This window comes from Pan troglodytes, chromosome 13 (genome assembly GCF_028858775.2).
Source record: "Pan troglodytes isolate AG18354 chromosome 13, NHGRI_mPanTro3-v2.0_pri, whole genome shotgun sequence".
In the NCBI taxonomy this organism is placed as follows: domain Eukaryota; kingdom Metazoa; phylum Chordata; class Mammalia; order Primates; family Hominidae; genus Pan; species Pan troglodytes.
In genome coordinates, this window is record NC_072411.2 from 4346218 (window position 1) to 4366297 (window position 20080).

Sequence of the window (20080 nt, forward strand, 5' to 3'; positions counted from 1 at the left end):
CTACACTGCCATCTCCATAAACATGGAAGTATCTACTCCACCATCTCTATAAACATGGAAACATCTACACCGCCATCTGTGTGAATAAGGAAATATCTACAATGCCATCTGAATAAAGATATAAATATCTGCACCGCAAGCTGTATAAACATGGAAATATCTACATCACTATCTGTATAAACGTGGAAATATCTACACCGCGATCTGTATAAAGATGGAAATATCTACACCGCGATCTGTATAAACATGGAAATATCTACACTGCGATCTGTATAAACATGGAAATATCTACATCGCGATCTGTTTAAACATGGAAATATCTACACCGTTATCTGTATAAACATGGAATAATCAACACCGCTATCTCTATGTACATGGAAATATCTACACCGCCATCTCTATAAACATGGAAATATCTACACCACGATCAGTATAAACATGGAAATATCTACACCTCTACCTGTATAAACATGGAAATAACTCCACCGCTATCTCTATAAACATCGAAATATCTACACCGCCATCTGTATAAACATGGAAATACTTACAAAGTTATCTGTATAAACATGGAAATATCTACACCACCATCTGTATAAACATAGAAATATCTACACAGCCATGTGTATATACATGGAAATATCTACACCGCTATCTACAAAAACATGGAAATAACTTCACCTCTCTCTGTATAAACATGGAAATATCTACACCAATATCTCTATGTACATGGAAATATCTACAGCGTCATCTGTATAAACATGGAAATAGCTACACCGTTATATGTATAAACATGGAAATACCTACAACGCCATCTGTAGAAACATGGAAATATCTACACCACCATCTGTATAAACATGGAAATATCTACAATGCCATCTTTATACACATGGGTATACCTACACGGAGGTCTGTGTATAGATGGAAACATCTACACCGCCAGCTGTACAGACATGGAAATATCTACACCGCTATCGGTATAAACTTGGGAATATCTACACTGCGGTCTGTATAAACATGGAAATATCTACACCGGTATCTGTATAAACATGGAAATATCTACACCACGATCTGTATAAAACATGGAAATATTTTCACCGCTATCTGTATAAACATGGAAATATGTACACCGCTATCTCTATAAACAAGGAAATACCTGCAAAGCCAAATGTATAAACATGGAAATATCTACACAGTCATGTGTAGGAACATGGAAATATCTACACTGCCATCTGTATAAACATGGAAATATCTACACAGCCCTCTGTATAAATATGGAAATATCTGCATAGGCATCAGTATAAACATGGAAATATCCGCACCGCTATCTGTATAAACATGGAAATACCTACACCGTTGTCTGTATAATCATGGAAATATGTACACCGCTATGTGTATAAACCTGGTAATATCTGCACTGCTGTCTGTATAAACATAGAAATGTCTCCACCTATATCTATATAAACATGGAAATATCTACAGCGCCATCTCTATAAACATTGAAATATCTACACTGCCATCTGTAAAAACATGGAAATATCTACACAGTCATCTGAATAAACATGGAAATATCTACACACTCATCTGTATAAATATGGAAATATTTACACCGCCATCTGTAATAACATGGAAATATCTACACCGCCATCTGTATATACATGGAAATACCTACAAAGTCATCTGTATAAACATGGAAATATCTACACAGCCATCTGTATAAACATGGAAATATCTACACAGCCATCTGTATAAACATGGAAATATCTACACAGCCATCTGTATATACACGGAAATATCTACACCGCTATCTGTATAAACATGGAAATAACTACACTGCTATTTGTATAAACAAAGAAATATATACACCGCCATCTCTTTAAACATGGAAATATATACACAGACATCTGTTTATACACGGAAATATCTATACCGATATCTGTATAAACATGCTAATAACTACACCGCTATCTGTATAAATGTGGAAATATTTGCACCGCTATCCCTATAAACATGGTAATATCAACACCGCGATCTGTATAAACATGGAAATACCTACACCATGATCTGTATAAACATGGAAACATCTACACCGTGATCTGTATAAACATGGAAATATCTACACCGCCATCTCTATAAACATGGAAATATCTACACCGCTATCTGTAATCATGGAAATATCCACAATGCTATCTCTATAAACATGGAAAAATCAACGCCACTATCTCTATGAACATGGAAATATCTACACCGCCATCTCTATAAACATGGAAATATCAACACCGCGATCAGTATAAACATGGAAATATCTAAACCGCTATCTGTATAAACATGGAAATATCTCCACTGCTATCTCTATAAACATCGAAATATCTACACCGCCATCTGTATAAACATGGAAATACTTACAAAGTTATCTGTATAAACATGGAAATATCTACACCGCCATCTGTATAAACATGGAAATATCTACACAGCCATGTGTATATAAATGGAAATAACTACACCCCTATCTAAATAAACATGGAAATAACTAGACCGCTTTCTGTATAAACATGGAAATATTTACACCGCGGTCTGTATAAACATGGAAATATCTACATCGCTATCTGTATAAACATGGAAATATCTACACCGCTATCTCTATAAACATGGAAATAGCTACACCGTGATCTGTATAAACATGGAAATATTTACACGGTTATCTGTATAAACATGGAAATATCTACACCGTTATCTGTATAAATATGAAAATATCTACACCGCTATTTCTATGAACCTGGAAATAACTACACCGCCATCTGTGTAAACATGGAAATATCTACAAAGCCATCTGTAAAAACATGAAAATACCTATACAGTCATCTGTATAAACATGGAAATATCTACATGACCATCTGTATAAACTTGGAAATATCTACAATGCCATCTGTATACACATGGAAATACCTACACGGCATTCAGTGTATAGATGGAAACATCAACACCGCCATCTGTACAAACATGGAAATATCTACACAGCTATCTCTATAAACATGGAAATAGCTACACTGCGGTTTGTATAAACATGGAAATACCTACACCAGTATCAGTATAAACATGGAAATATCTACACAACGATCTATATAAACATGGAAATATTTACACCGCAATCTGTAAAAACATGGAAATATCTACACCGCCATCTACATATCCATGGAAATATCTCCGCCGCCGTCTGTATAAACTTGGAAATATCTAAACGGTCATCTGTGTACAGATGGAAATATCAACACCGCCATCTGTACAAACATGGAAATATCTACACCGCTATCTGTATAAACATGGAAATATCTACACTGCGTTCTGTATAAACATGGAAATATCTAAACCCCTATTTGTATAAACATGGAAATATCTACACCACTATCTCTATAAACATGGAAATATCTACACCGTGATCTGTATAAACATGGAAATATTTACACTGCTATCTGTATAAACATGGAAATATCTACACCGTTATCTGTATAAATATGGAAATACCGACACCGCTATCTCTATAAACATGGAAATATCTACACTGCTATCTGTATAAATATGGAAATATCTACACTGCGATCTGTATAAACATGGAACTATCTACAACGTGATCTGTATAAACATGGAAATATCTTCACCACGATCTGTATAAACATGGAAATATCTACACCGCTATCTGTATAAACATGGTAATATCTACACCACCATCTATATAAACATGGAAATATCTACACCGCCAACTGTATAAACATGCAAATATCTACAACGCCATCTGTAGAAAGATGGAAATATCTACACCGCAATCTGTGTAAACATGGAATTATCTACACCAATATCTGTATAAAGATGGAAATATCTACACCGCTATCTGTATAAACATGGAAATATCTACACAGCCATCTGTATAAACATTGAAATATCTACACTGCCATCTGTAAAAATATGGAAATACCTGCAAAGTCATCTGTATAAACATGGAAATATCTACACAGCCATCTGTATAAACATTGAAATATCTACACTGCCATCTGTAAAAACATGGAAATATCTACACCGCCATCTCTATAAACATGGAAATATCTACACCGCCATCTCTATAAACCTGGAAATATCTACACACCTATGTGTAGACACATGGAGATATCCACAGCGCTATCTCTATAAACATGGAAAAATCAACACCGCTATATCTATGAACATGGCAATATCTACACCGCCATCTCTATAAACATGGAAATATCTACACCGCGATCAGTATAAACGTGGAAATATCTACACCTCTAACTTTATAAACGTGTAAATATCTCCACTGCTATCTCTATAAACATCGAAATATCTACACCGCCATCTGTATAAACATGGAAATACTTACAAAGTTATCAGTATAAACATGGAAATATCTACACCGCCATCTGTATAAACATGGAAATATCTACACAGCCATGTGTATATACATGGAAATATCTACACCGCTATCTATATAAACATGGAAATATCTACACCGCTATCTGTATAAACATGGAAATATCTACACTGCCATCTACATATCAATGGAATTATCTGCGCTGCCGTCTGTATAAATATGGAAATATCTACACGGTCATCTGTGTATAGATGGAAATATCAACACCGCCATCTGTACAAACATGGAAATATCTACACCGCTATCTGTATAAACATGGAAATATCTACACCGCGGTCTGTATAAACTTGGAAATATATAAACCGCTATGTGTATAAACATGGAAATATCTTCACCGCTATCTCTATAAACATGGAAATATCTACACCGACATATGTATAAACGTGGAAATATCTACACGGCTATCTCTATAAACATGGAAATATCTTCAATGCCATCTGTAAAAACATGGAAATACCTATACAGTCATCTGTATAAACATGGAAATATCTACACCACCTTCTGTATAAACATGGAAATATCTACAATGCCATCTGTAGAAAGATGGAAATATCTACACCGCAATCTGTGTAAACATGGAAATATCTACACCGTGATCTGCACAAACATGGAAATATCTACACCGCGATCTGTTTAAACATGGAAATATCTACACCGCTATCTGTATAAACGAGGAAATATCTCCACCGCTATCTCTATAAACATGGAAAAGTCTCCAATGCTATCTCTATAAACATCGAAATATCTACACCGCCATCTGTTTAAAAATGGAAATACTTAAAAAGAAATCGGTATAAACATGGAAATATCTACACCGCCATCTGTATAAACATGGAAATATCTACACAGCCATGTGTATATACATGGAAATATCTAAACCGCTATCTATATAAACATGGAAATAACTACACTGCTACCTGTATAAACATGGATATATCTACACTGCCTTCTACATATCCATGGAAATATCTGTGCCGCCATCTGTATAAACATGGAAATATCTACACCGCGATCTGTATTAACATGTAAATATCTACACCGTTATCTGTATAAACATGGAAATATCTACACAGCTACTTCTATAAACATGGAAATACCTACACCGCCATCTGTATAAACATGGAAATACCTAGAAAGTCATCTGTATAAACATGGAAATATCTACACAGCCATCTGTATAAACATGGAAATATCTACACAGCCATGTGTACATACATGGAAATATCTACACCGCTCTCTATATAAACATGGAAATAACTACACTGCTATCTGTATATACATGGAAATATCTACACCGCCATCTACATATCCATAGAATTATCTGCGCTGCCATCTGTATAAACATTGAAATATCTACACGGTCATCTGTGTATAGATGGAAATATCAACACCGCCATCTCTACAAACATGGAAATATCTGCACTGCTATCTGTATAAACATGGAAGTATCTTCACCGCGGTCTGTATAAACATGGAAATATCTACACCGCTGTCTGTATAAACATGGAAATATATACACCGCTATGTCTATAAACATGGAAATATTTACACAGTGATCTGTATAAACATGGAAATATTTACACAGTGATCTGTATATACATGGAAATATTTACACCGATATCTGTATAAACATGGAAATTTCTACACCGTTATCTGTATAAATATGGAAATATCTACACCGCTATCTCTATAAACATGGAAATATCTACACCGCCATCTGTATAAACATGGAAATACCTATACAGTCATCTGTGTAAACATGGAAATATCTACACCACCATCTGTATAAACATGGAAATTCCTACAATGCCATCTGTATACACATGGAAATACCTACACGGCAATCTGTGTATAGATGGAAACATCAACACCGCCATCTGTACAAACTTGGAAATATCTACACTGCTATCTCTATAAACATGGAAATATCTACACTGCAGTCTGTATAAACAAGGAAATATCTACACCGGTATCTGCATAAACAAGGAAATATTTACACCGCGATCTGTATAAACATCGAAATATATACAGCGCTATCTGTATAAACATGGAAATATCAGCACCGTTATCTCTATAAACATGGAAATATCTACAAAGCCATCTGTATAAACATGGAAATGCCTACACAGTCATGTGCAGGAACATGGAAATATCTACACTGCCATCTGTAGAAACATAGAAATATCTACAGAGCCCTCTGTATAAATATGGAAATATCTGCATAGGCATCTGTATAAACATGGAAATATCTCCACTGCTATCTGTATAAACTTGGAAATACCTACACTGCTGTCTCTATAAACATGGAAATATGTACACCGCTATGTGTATAAACATGGAAATATCTCCAATGCTGTCTGTATAAACATGGAAATATCTCCACCATTATCTGTATAAACATGGAAATATATACAGCGCCATCTCTATAAACATTGAAGTATCTACACTGCCATCTGTAAAAACATGGAAATATCTACACAGTCATTTGAATAAACATGGAAATATCTACACCACCATCTGTATAAACATGGAAATAGCTACAATACCATCTGTATACACATGGAAATATCTACACAGACATCTGTATAAATATGGAAATATCTACACCGACATCTGTATAAACATGGAAATATCTACACTGCCATCTGTAGAAAGATGGAAATATCTACACCGCTATCTCTATAAATATGGAAATATCTACACCGCGATCTCTATAAACATGAAAATATCTACACTGCCATCTCCATAATGATGGAAGTATCTACACCGTCATGTGTATAAACACGGAAATATCTACAAGACCATCTGTGTAAACATGGAAATATCTACACCGCTATCTGTATAAACATGGAAATAACTACACCGCCATCTGCATGTCCACGGAAATATCTACGCCGCCATCTGTATAAACATGGAAATATCTACACGGCCATCTGTGTATAGATGGAAATATCAACACCGCCATCTGTACAAATATGGAAATATCTACACCGCTATCTCTATAAAGATGGAAATATCTGCACTTCCATCTGTAAAAACATGGAAATAACTATACAGTCATCTGTATAAACATGGAAATATCTACAATGCCATCTGTATACACATGGAAATATCTACACAGCCATCTGAATAAACATGTAAATATCTACACTGCTATCTCTATAAACATGGAAATATCTGCACCGCCATCTCTATAAACATGAAAATATCTACAATGCCATCTCCATAAACATAGAACTAACTACTCCGCCGTCTGTATAAACATGGAAACATCTACACCGCCATCAGTGTCAATAAGGAAATATCTACAATGGCATCGGTATAAAGATATAAATATCTGCATCGCGAGCTGTATAAACATGGAAATATCTACATCGCTATCTGTATAAACGTGGAAATAACAACACCGCTATCGGTATAAACATGGAAATATCTACAACGCCATCTATATAAACATGGAAATATCTTCACCGCTATGTCTATAAACTTGGAAAAACCTACACCGCTATCTCTATAAACATGGATATATCCACACCGCCATCTGCCTATCCATGGAAATATCTACAACGCCATCTGTATAAAGTTGGAAATATCTACACGGCAATCTGTGTACAGATGGAAATATCAACACCGCCATCTGTACAAACTTGGAAATATGTACACCGCTATCTGTATAAACATAGAAATACCTCCACTGCAGTCTGTATAAACATGGAAATATCTACACTGGTATCTGTATAAACATGGAAATATCTACACCACGATCTGTATAAACATGGAAATATTTACACCGCTATCAGTATAAACCTGGAAATATCTACACTGCTATCTCTGTAAATATGGAAATATCTACACCGCAATCTGTATAAACATGGAAATAACTACACAGTCATGTGTAGGAACATGGAAATATCTACACCACCATTTGTATAAAGATGGAAATACCTACAACGTTATCTGTATAAACATGGAAATATCTACACAGTGATCTGTATAAACATGGAAATATGTACAGCATTCTCTGAATAAAGATGGAAATATCTACACCGCTATCTGTAAAAACATGGAAATATCTCCACTGCTATCTCTATAAACATCGAAATATCTACACCGCCGTCTGTATAAATATGGAAATACTTACAAAGTTATCTGTATAAACCTGGAAATATCTACACCGCTCTCTATATAAACATGGAAATAACTACACCGCTATCTGTATATACATGGAAATATCTACACCGCCATCTACATATCCATAGAAATATCTGCGCTGCCGTCTGTATAAACATGGAAATATCTACACGGTCATCTGTGTATAGATGGAAATATCAACACCGCCATCTCTACAAACTTGGAAATATCTGCACCGCTATCAGTATAAACATGGAAATATCTACACCGCGGTCTGTATAAACATGGAAATATCTACACAGCTATCTGTATAAACATGGAAATATATACACCGCTATCTCTATAAACATGGAAATATTTAAATCGTGATCTGTATAAACATGTAAATATTTACACCGATATCTGTATAAACATGGAAATTTCTACACCGTTATCTGTACAAATATGGAAATATCTACACCGCTATCTCTATAAACATGGAAATATCTACACCGCCATCTGTATAAACATGGAAATACCTATACAGTCATCTGCGTAAACATGGAAATACCTACACCGCCATCTGTATAAACATGGAAATACCTACAAAGTCATCTGTATAAACATGGAAATATCTACACAGCCATCTGCGTAAACATGGAAATATCTACACAGCCATCTGCATATACATGGAAATATCTACACCGATATCTGTATAAACATGGAAATAACTATACCGCTATTTGTATAAACAAGGAAATATATACACCGCCGTCTGTTTAAACATGGAAACATATACACAGACATCTGTTTATACATGGAAATATCTACACCGCTATCTGTATAAACATGCTAATAACTACACCGCTATCTATAAATGTGGAAATATTTGCACCGCTATCCCTATAAACATGGTAATATCAACACCGCGATCTGTATAAACATGGAAATATCTACATCATGATCTGTATAAACATGGAAATATCTACACCGCGATGTGTATAAACGTGGAAATACCTACACCGTGATCTGTATAAACATGGAAATATCTACAATGCCATCTGTATACACATGGAAATAACTACAGGGCAATCTGTGTATAGATGGAAACATCAACACCGCCATCTGTACAAACATGGAAATATCTACACTGCTATCTCTATAAACATGGAAATATGTACACTGCGTTCTGTATAAACATGGAAATATCTATACCGGTATCTGCATAGACATGGAAATATCTACACCACGATCTGTATGAACATGGAAGTATATACACCGCTATCTGTATAAATATGGAAATATCAGCACTGCTATCTCTATAAACATGGAAATAACTACAAAGCCATCTGTATAAACATGGAAATGCCTACACAGTCATGTGTAGGAACATGGAAATATCTACACTGCCATCTGTATAAACATAGAAATATCTACACAGCTCTCTGTATAAATATGGAAATATCTGCATAGGCATCTGTATAAACATGGAAATATCTGCACCGCTATCTGTATAAACATGGAAATACCTACACCGCTGTCTCTATGAACATGGAAATATGTACACCGCTATGTGTATAAACATGGAAATATCTCCACTGCTGTCTGTATAAACATGGAAATATCATCACAGCCATCTTTATAAACATGGAAATATCTACACCGGTATCCCTATAAACATGGAAATAGTGACACCGATATCTGTAAAAATAGGGAAATATCTATACAGTCATCTGTATAAACATGGAAATATCTACACCTCCATCTGTATAAACATGGAAATATCTACACTGCCATCTGAATACACATGGAAAAGAGTATACAGTCATCTGTATAAATATGGAAATATCTACACCGCTATCTCGGGAAACATGTAAATCCTGTAAAAAACATGTAATCATGTATACCGCTATCTGCATAAACATGCAAATATCTACACAGCTATCTGTATTAACACGGAAATATTTACACCGCTATCTGTATAAACTTGGAAATATCTACACCGCCATCTCTATAAACATGAAAATATGTCCACCGCTATCTGTATAAACTTGAAAATATGTCCACCGCTATCTGTATAAACATGCAAATATCTACAGCGCTATCTGTATAAACATGGAAATATTTATACCGCTATCTGTATAAACATGAAGTATCTAGACGGCTATCTGTATAAACCTGGAAATATCTACACTGCCATCTGTATAAACATGGAAATATGTACACAGTCATCTGTATAAACATGGAAATAACTACACCGCTATGTGTATAAAATTTGAAATATCTAGACCGCTATCTGTATAAACATACAAATATCTACATTGCTATCTGTAAATACATAGAAATATCTCCTCCGCTATCTGCATAAATATGGAAATATCTGCACCGCTATCTCTATAAACATGGAAATGTCAACACCGCTATCTGTATAAACATGGAAATATTTACATGGCTATCCCTAAAAACATGGAAATATCTTCACCGCCTTCTGTATAAACATGGAAATATCTACACCGCGATCTGTTTAATCATAGAAATATCTACAAAGCTATCTGTATAAATATGGAAATATCTGCACCGCTATCTCTATAAACATGGAAATGTCAACACTGCTATCTGTATATACACGGAAATAACTACATGGCTATCACTAAAAACATGGAAATATCTTCACCATATACAGATCTACAACGCTATCTGTATGAACATGTAAATAGCTACACCGTGATCTGTATAAACATGGATATGTCTCCACCGCTATCTTTATAAACATGGAAATATCTACACTGCCATCTGTATAAACATGGAAATACCTACACTGCCATCTGTATACACATGGAAATATGTACACAACCATCTGTATAATCATGGAAATATCTACACCGTTATCTCTATAAACATGGAGATAGCTGCACCACTATTTCTATAAACATGGAATTATCTACACTGCCATTTCCATAAATATGGAACTATGTACACCGCTATCTGTATGAACATGGAAATATCTACACCACTATCTGTATTAACATGGAAATATCTGCGCCGCTATCTGTAAAATTATGGAAATATCTTCAACGCTATCTCTATAAACATGGAAATGACTTCACTGCTATCTGTATAAACATGGAAATATCTACATGGCTATCTCTGAAAACATGGAAATATCTACACCGTCTTCTGCATAAACATGGAAATACCTACACTGCCAACTGTATAAACATGGAAATAACTACACTGCTATCTCTATAAACATGGAAATATCTACACTGCCATCTGTATATACATGGAAATACCTACAAAGTCATCTGTATACACATGGAAATATCTACACAATCATCTGTATAAAGATGGAAATATCTATACCGTTATCTGCATAAACATGGAAATATCTACAATGATATCTATATAAAGTGGAAATATCTACACCACAATCTGTGCAAATATGGAAATATCTACACATCTATCTCTGTAAATGAGGAAATATCAACTCCTCTAACTATATATACATGGAAATATCTACACCGCTGTCTGTATAAACATGGAAATATCTACACCACGATCTTTATAAACATTGATATATCTACACTGCTATCTGTATAAACATGGAAACATCTACACCGCTATCTGTATAAACATGGAAATATCTACACCACTATCTGTATAAATATGGAAATATCTACAAAGCTATCTGTATAAACATGGAAATATCTACACCGCGATCTCTATAAACATGGAAATATCTACACCGTGATCTGTATAAACATGGAAATATCTACACCGCCATCTGTATAAACATGGAAATATCTACACCGCCATCTTTATAAACATGGAAATATCTACACCGCTATCTGTATAAACATGGAAATATCTACACTGTCATCTGTATAAACATGGAAATATCTACACTGCCATCTGTGGAAAGATGGAAATATCTAAACCAAGATCTGTATGAATATGAAAATATCTACACCGCTATCTGTGTAAAGATGGAAATATCTACACCGCAATCTGTGCAAACATGGAAATATCTACACCGCTATCTCTGTAAACATGGAAATATCTACGCCACTATCTGTATAAACATGGAAATATCTACATTGTTATCTGTATAAACATGGATATATCTACACCGTTATCTGTATAAACATGGAAATATCTACACCGCTATCTGTATAAATATGGAAATATCTACACCGCCATTTGTGTAAACATACAAATATCTACAGAGTCATCTGTATACACATGGAAATATCTACACAGCCATCTGTATAAACATGGATGTATCTACACAAGTATTTCTATAAAGAAGGAAATACCTACAGCGCTATCTCTACAAACATGGAAATATCAACTCCACAATCTCTACAAACATGGAAATATCTACTCCGCAATCTATATAAACATGAAAATACCTACACCGCCATCTCCATAAACATGGAACTATCTACACCGCGATCTGTATAAACATGGAAATATCTACACCGCTATCAGTATAAAGATGGAAATATCTACACCGCTATCTCTATAAACATGGAAATATCTACACAGCCATCTGTATAAAAATGGAAATATCAACACTGCTATCTCTATAAACATGGAAATATCTACACCGCTATCTGTATAAACATGGAAATATCTACATCTCTATCTGTATAAACAGGGAAACATCTCCACCGCTATCTGTATAAACATGGAAATATCTACACCGTCATCTGCATAAACATGGAAATATAACACCGCTATCTGTATAAACATGGAAAATCTACACTGTCATCTGTATAAACATGGAAATATAACACCCCTATCTGTATAAACACGGAAATATCAGCAGCAGTATCTCCATAAACATGGAAATATCTACACCGCCATCTCTATAAACATGGAATTATCTTCACCGCTATCTGTATCAACATGGAAATATCTACAGCGCCATCTATATAAACATGAAAATATCTACACTGCCATCTCCATTAACATGGAACTATCTACACCGCCATCTGCATAAACATGGAAATATCTACGCTTACATCTCTATAAAGATTTAAATATCTACACTGCGAGCTGTATAAACATGGTAATATCCACTCCTCTATCTGCATAAAAATGGAAATATCCACAATGGTATATCTAAAAACATGGAAATATATTCACCACCATCTCTATAAACATGGAAATACCTTCACGTCCATATACACAAACAACGAAATAAGTACACCGCCATCAGTATACACATGGAAAATGTACACCGCCATCTGTGTAAACATGGAAATAACTAGACGACTATCCGTATAAACCTGGAAATATCTACAGGGCCATCTGTATAAAGATGGAGATAAATACACCACGAGCTGTATAAACATGGAAATATATGCACCGCTATCCGTTAAAACATGGAAATACCAAAACGCTATCTGTATAAACATGGACATATCTACACTGCTATCTGTGTAAAGTTTGCAATGTCTACACCGCAATCTGTGCAAAGATGGAAATATCTTTACCGCTATATCTGTAAACATGGAAATATCTACACTGCAATATGTATAAACATGGAAACATCTACACTGCCATCTGTATACACATGGAAATATCTACACCGCCATCTGTATAAACATGGAAATACCTACACCGCTACCTGTATAAATATGGAAATGTCTACACCGCTATCTCTATAAACATGGAAATAACTACACTACTTGCACTATAAACATGGAAATATCTACAGCGCAATCTCTGTAAACATGGAAATATCTACACCGCCATCTATGTAAACATGAAAATAACTTCACTGCCATATTCAGAAACATGGCTGTATCTACACCGCCATCTATATAAACATGGAAATATCTACACCACTATCTGTATAAAGATGGAAATATTTAAACCGCTGTGTCTATAAACATGGAAATGTCTACACCGCTATCTCTATAAACATGGAAATACCTACACCGCCATCTCTATAAACATGAAAATATCTACACTGCCATCTCCCTAAGCATGGAAATATCTACTCCGCCATCTGTATAAACATGGAAACATCTACACCGCCATCTGTGTGAATAAGGAAATATCTACAATGCCATCTGTATAAAGATATAAATATCTGAACCGCGAGCTGTATAAACATGGAAATATCTACATCGCTATCTGTATAAACGTGGAAATAGCAATTCCGCTATCGGTATAAACATGGAAATATCTACAACGCCATCTATATAAACATGGAAATATCTACACCGCTATGTCTATAAACATGGAAATACCTACACCGCTATCTCTATAAACTTGGAAACATCCACACCGCCATCTGCATATCCATGGAAATATCTACAACGCCATCTGTATAAAGATGGAAATATCTACACGGCAATCTGTGTACAGATGGAAATATCAAAACCGCCATCTGTACAAACATGGAAATATCTACACTGCTATGTGTATAAACATAGAAATATCTACACTTCAGTCTGTATAAACATGGAAATAACTACACCGGTATCTGTATAAACATGGAAATATCTACACCACGATCTGTATAAACATGTAAATATTTACACCGCTATCTGTATAAACCTGGAAATATCTACTCTGCTATCTCTTTAAATATGGAAATACCTACACCGCCATCTATATAAACATGGAAATAACTACACAGTCATGTGTAGGAACATGGAAATATCTACACCACCGTTTGTGTAAAATGGAAATATCTACAACGTTATCTGTATAAACGTGGAAATATCTACACCACTATCTGTATAAACATGGAAATATCTACACCACTATCTGTATAAACATGGAAATATTTACACGGCTATCTCTATAAACATGGAAATATCTACAACGCTATCTCTATAAACATGGAAATATCTACACCGTCATCTGTATTAACATGGAAATATCTACACAGTCATCTGTATAAACCTGGAAATATCTACACTGTCATTTATATAAAAATGGAAATATCTACAGAGAACTCTGTATAAACATGGAAATATCTGCACAGCCATCTGTATAAACATGGAAACATCTCCACCGCTATCTGTAGAAACATGGAAATATCTACACCGCTATCTGTATAAATATGAAATATCTAAAACGCCATCTCTATAAAAATGGAAATATCTACACTGCTATCTGTATAAACATGGAAATATCCTCGCTGCTATCTCTATGAACATGGATATATCTCCACCTTTATGTGTATAAACATGGAAATATCTACAGCGACATCTCTATAAACATTGAAATATCTACACTGCCATCTATAAAAACATGGAAATATCTACACAGTCATCCAAATAAACATGGAAATATCTACACCACCATCTGTATAAACATGGAAGTACCTACAATACCATCTGTATACACATGGAAATATCTACACACACATCTGTATAAATATGGAAATATCTACATCGCCATCTGTATAAACATGGAAATATCTACACCGCGATCAGTATAAACTTGGAAATATCTACACCGCTATCTGTATAAACATGGAAATATCTCCACTGCTATCTCTATAAACATCGAAATCTCTACACCGCCATCTGTATAAATATGGAAATATCTACACAGCCATGTGTATATACATGGAAATATCTACACCGCTATCTATATAAAAATGGAAATAACTGCACCGCTGTCTGTATAAACATGGAAATATCTACACCGCCATCTACATATCCATAGAAATATCTGTGCCGCCATCTGTATAAACATGAAAATATCTACACGGTCATCTGTGTATAGATGGAAATATCAACACCGCCATCTGTACAAACATGGAAATATCTGCACCGCTCTCTGTATAAACATGGAAATAACTACAATGCTATTTGTATAAACAAGGAGGTATCTACACCGCCATCTGTTTAAACATGGAAATATATACACAGACATGTGTTTATACACGGAAATATCTACATCGCTATCTGTATAAACATGCTAATAACTACACCGCTATCTGTATAATTGTGGAAATATTTGCACCGCTATCCCTATAAACATGGTAATTTCAACACCGTGGTCTGTATAAACATGGAAATATCTACACCATGATCTGTATAAACATGGAAACATCTACACCGTGATCTGTATAAACATGGAAATATCTACACGGTCATCTGTGTATAGATGGAAATATCAACACCGCCATCTGTACAAACATAGAATTATCTGCACCGCTATCTGTATAAACATGGAAATATCTACACCGTGGTCTGTATAAACATGGAAATATCTAAACCGCTATCTGTTTAAACATGGAAATATCTACACCGCTATCTCTATAAACATGGAAATATCTACACCGTGATCTGTTTAAACATGAAAATATTTACACCGGTATCTGTATAAACATGGAAATTTCTACACCGTTATCTGTATAAATATGGAAATATCTACACCGCTATCTCTATAAACATGGAAATATCTACACCGCCATCTGTATAAACATGGAAATACCTACACAGTCATCTGTGTAAACATGGAAATATCTACACCACCATCTGTATAAACATGGAAATATCTACAATGCCATCTGTATACACATGAAAATACCTACACGGCAATCTGTGTATAGATGGAAACATCAACACCGCCATCTGTACAAACTTGGAAATATCTACACTGCTATCTCTATAAACATGGAAATATCTACACTGCGGTCTGTATAAACATGGAAATATCTACACCGGTATCTGTATAAACATTTAAATATCTACACCACGATCTGTATAAACATGGAAATATATACACCGCTAACTGTATAAACATGGAAATATCTGCACCGCTATCTCTATAGACATGGAAATATCTACAAAGCCATTTGTATAAACATGGAAATACCTACACAGTCATGTGTAGTAACATGGAAATATCTACACAGCCATCTGTAAACATAGAAATATCTACACAGCCCTCTGTATAAATATGGAGATATCTGCATAGGCATCTGTATAAACATGGAAATAGCTGCACCGCTATCTGTATAAACATGGAAATACCTACACCGCTGTCTGTAGAAACATGGAAATATGTACACCGCTATGTGTATAAACATGGAAATAACTCCACTGCTGTCTGTATAAACATGGAAATATCTCCACCGTTATCTGTATAAACATGGAAATATCTACAGCGCCATCTCTATAAACATTGAAATATCTACACCGCTATGTCTATAAACATGGAAATACCTACACCGCTATCTCTATAAACAAGGAAATATCTACACCGCTATCTGTATAAACATGGAAATATCTAAACCACTATCTGTATAAACATGGAAATATCTACACTGCGATCTGTATACACATGGAAATATCTACACCGCGATCTGTATAAACATGGAAATATCTTCACCTTGATCTGTATAAACATGGAAATATCTTCACCACGATCTATATAAACATGGAAATATCTACAACGCTATCTGTATAAACATGGTAATATCTACACCACCATCTATATAAACATGGAAATATCTACACCGCCATCTGTAGAAACATGGAAATATCTACAATGCCATCTGTAGAAAGATGGAAATATCTACACCGCAATCTGTGTAAACATGGAAATATCTACACCGATAACTGTAAAAACATAGCAATATCTACACCGCCATCTGTGTAAACATGGAAATATCTACACCGCGATCTGTATAAACATGGAAATATCTACAGCGCCATCTCTATAAACATTGAAATATCTACAATGCCATCTGTAAAAACATGGAAATATCTACACAGTCATCTTAATAAACATGGACATATCTACACCATCTGTATAAACATGGAAATACCTACAATACCATCAGTATACACATGGAAATATCTACACAGACAAATGTATAAATATGGAAATATCTACACCGCCATCTGTATAAACATGGAAATATCTACACTGCCATCTGTAGAAAATGGAAATATCTACACCGCTATCTCTATAAATATGGAAATATCTACACCGCCACATCTATAAACATGAAAATATCTACACTGCCATCTCCAGAAAGATGGAAGTATCTACTCCGCCATGTGTATAAACACGGAAATATCTACAACACCATCTGTATAAACACGGAAATATCTACACCGCATTCTGCATGTCCATAGAAATATCTACGCCGCCATCTGTATAAACATGGAAATAGCTACACGGCCATCTGTGTATAGATGGAAATATCAACACCGCCATCTGTACAAACATGGAAATATCTACACCGCTCTCTCTATAAACATGGAAATATCTGCTCTGCCATCAGTAAAAACATGGAAATACCTATACAGTCATCTGTATAAACATGGAAATATCTACAATGCCATCTGTACACACATGGAAATATCTACACAGCCATCTGTATAAACATGTAAATATCTACACTGCTATCTCTATAAACCTGGAAATATCTACTCCGCCATCTCTATAAACATGAAAATATCTACACTGCCATCTCCATAAACATGGAACTAACTACTCCGCCATCTCTTTAAACATGGAAACATCTACACCGCCATCTGTGTGAATAAGGAAATATCTACAACGCCATCTGTATAAAGATATAAATATCTGCACCGCGAGCTGTATGAACATGGAAATAAATACATCACTATCTGTATAAACATGGAAATACCAACACCGCTATCTTTATAAACATGGAAATGTCTACAACGCCATCTATATAAACATGGAAATATCTACACCGCTATGTCTATAAAAATGGAAATACCTACACCGCTATCTCTATAAACATGGAAATATCTACACCGCTATCTGTATAAATATGAAATATCTAAACCGCTATCTCTATAAAAGTGGAAATATCTACAATGCTATCTGTATAAAGATGGAAATATCCTCACTGCTATCTCTATGAACATGGATATATCTACACCGCTATCTCTGTGAACATGGAAATATCTACACCACCATCTCTATAAACATGGAAATATCTACCCCGCCATCTGTAAAAACATGGAAATATCTACACCGCTATCTGTATAAACATGAAAATATCTACACAGCGATCTATATAAACATGGAAATACCTACACCGCGATCTGTATAAACATGGAAATATCTAGACCGCTACCTGTGTAAGCATGGAAATATCTACACAGCTATCTCTATAAACATGGAAATATCTACACCGCCATCTGTTTAAACATGGAAATATATACACAGACATCTCTTTATACATGGAAATATCTACACCGCTATCTGTATAAACATGCTAATAACTATACCGCTATCTGTATAAATGTGGAAATATTTGCACCGCTATCCCTATAAACATGGTAATATTAACACCGCGATCTGTATAAACATGGAAATATCTACACCATGATCTGTATAAACATGGAAATATCTACACCGCGATCTGTATAAACATGGAAATATCTACACCGTGATCTGTATCAACATGGAAATATCTACACCGCCATCTCTATAAACATGGAAATATCTACACCCCTATCTGTATAAACATGGAAATATCCACACAGCTATCTCTATAAACATGGAAAA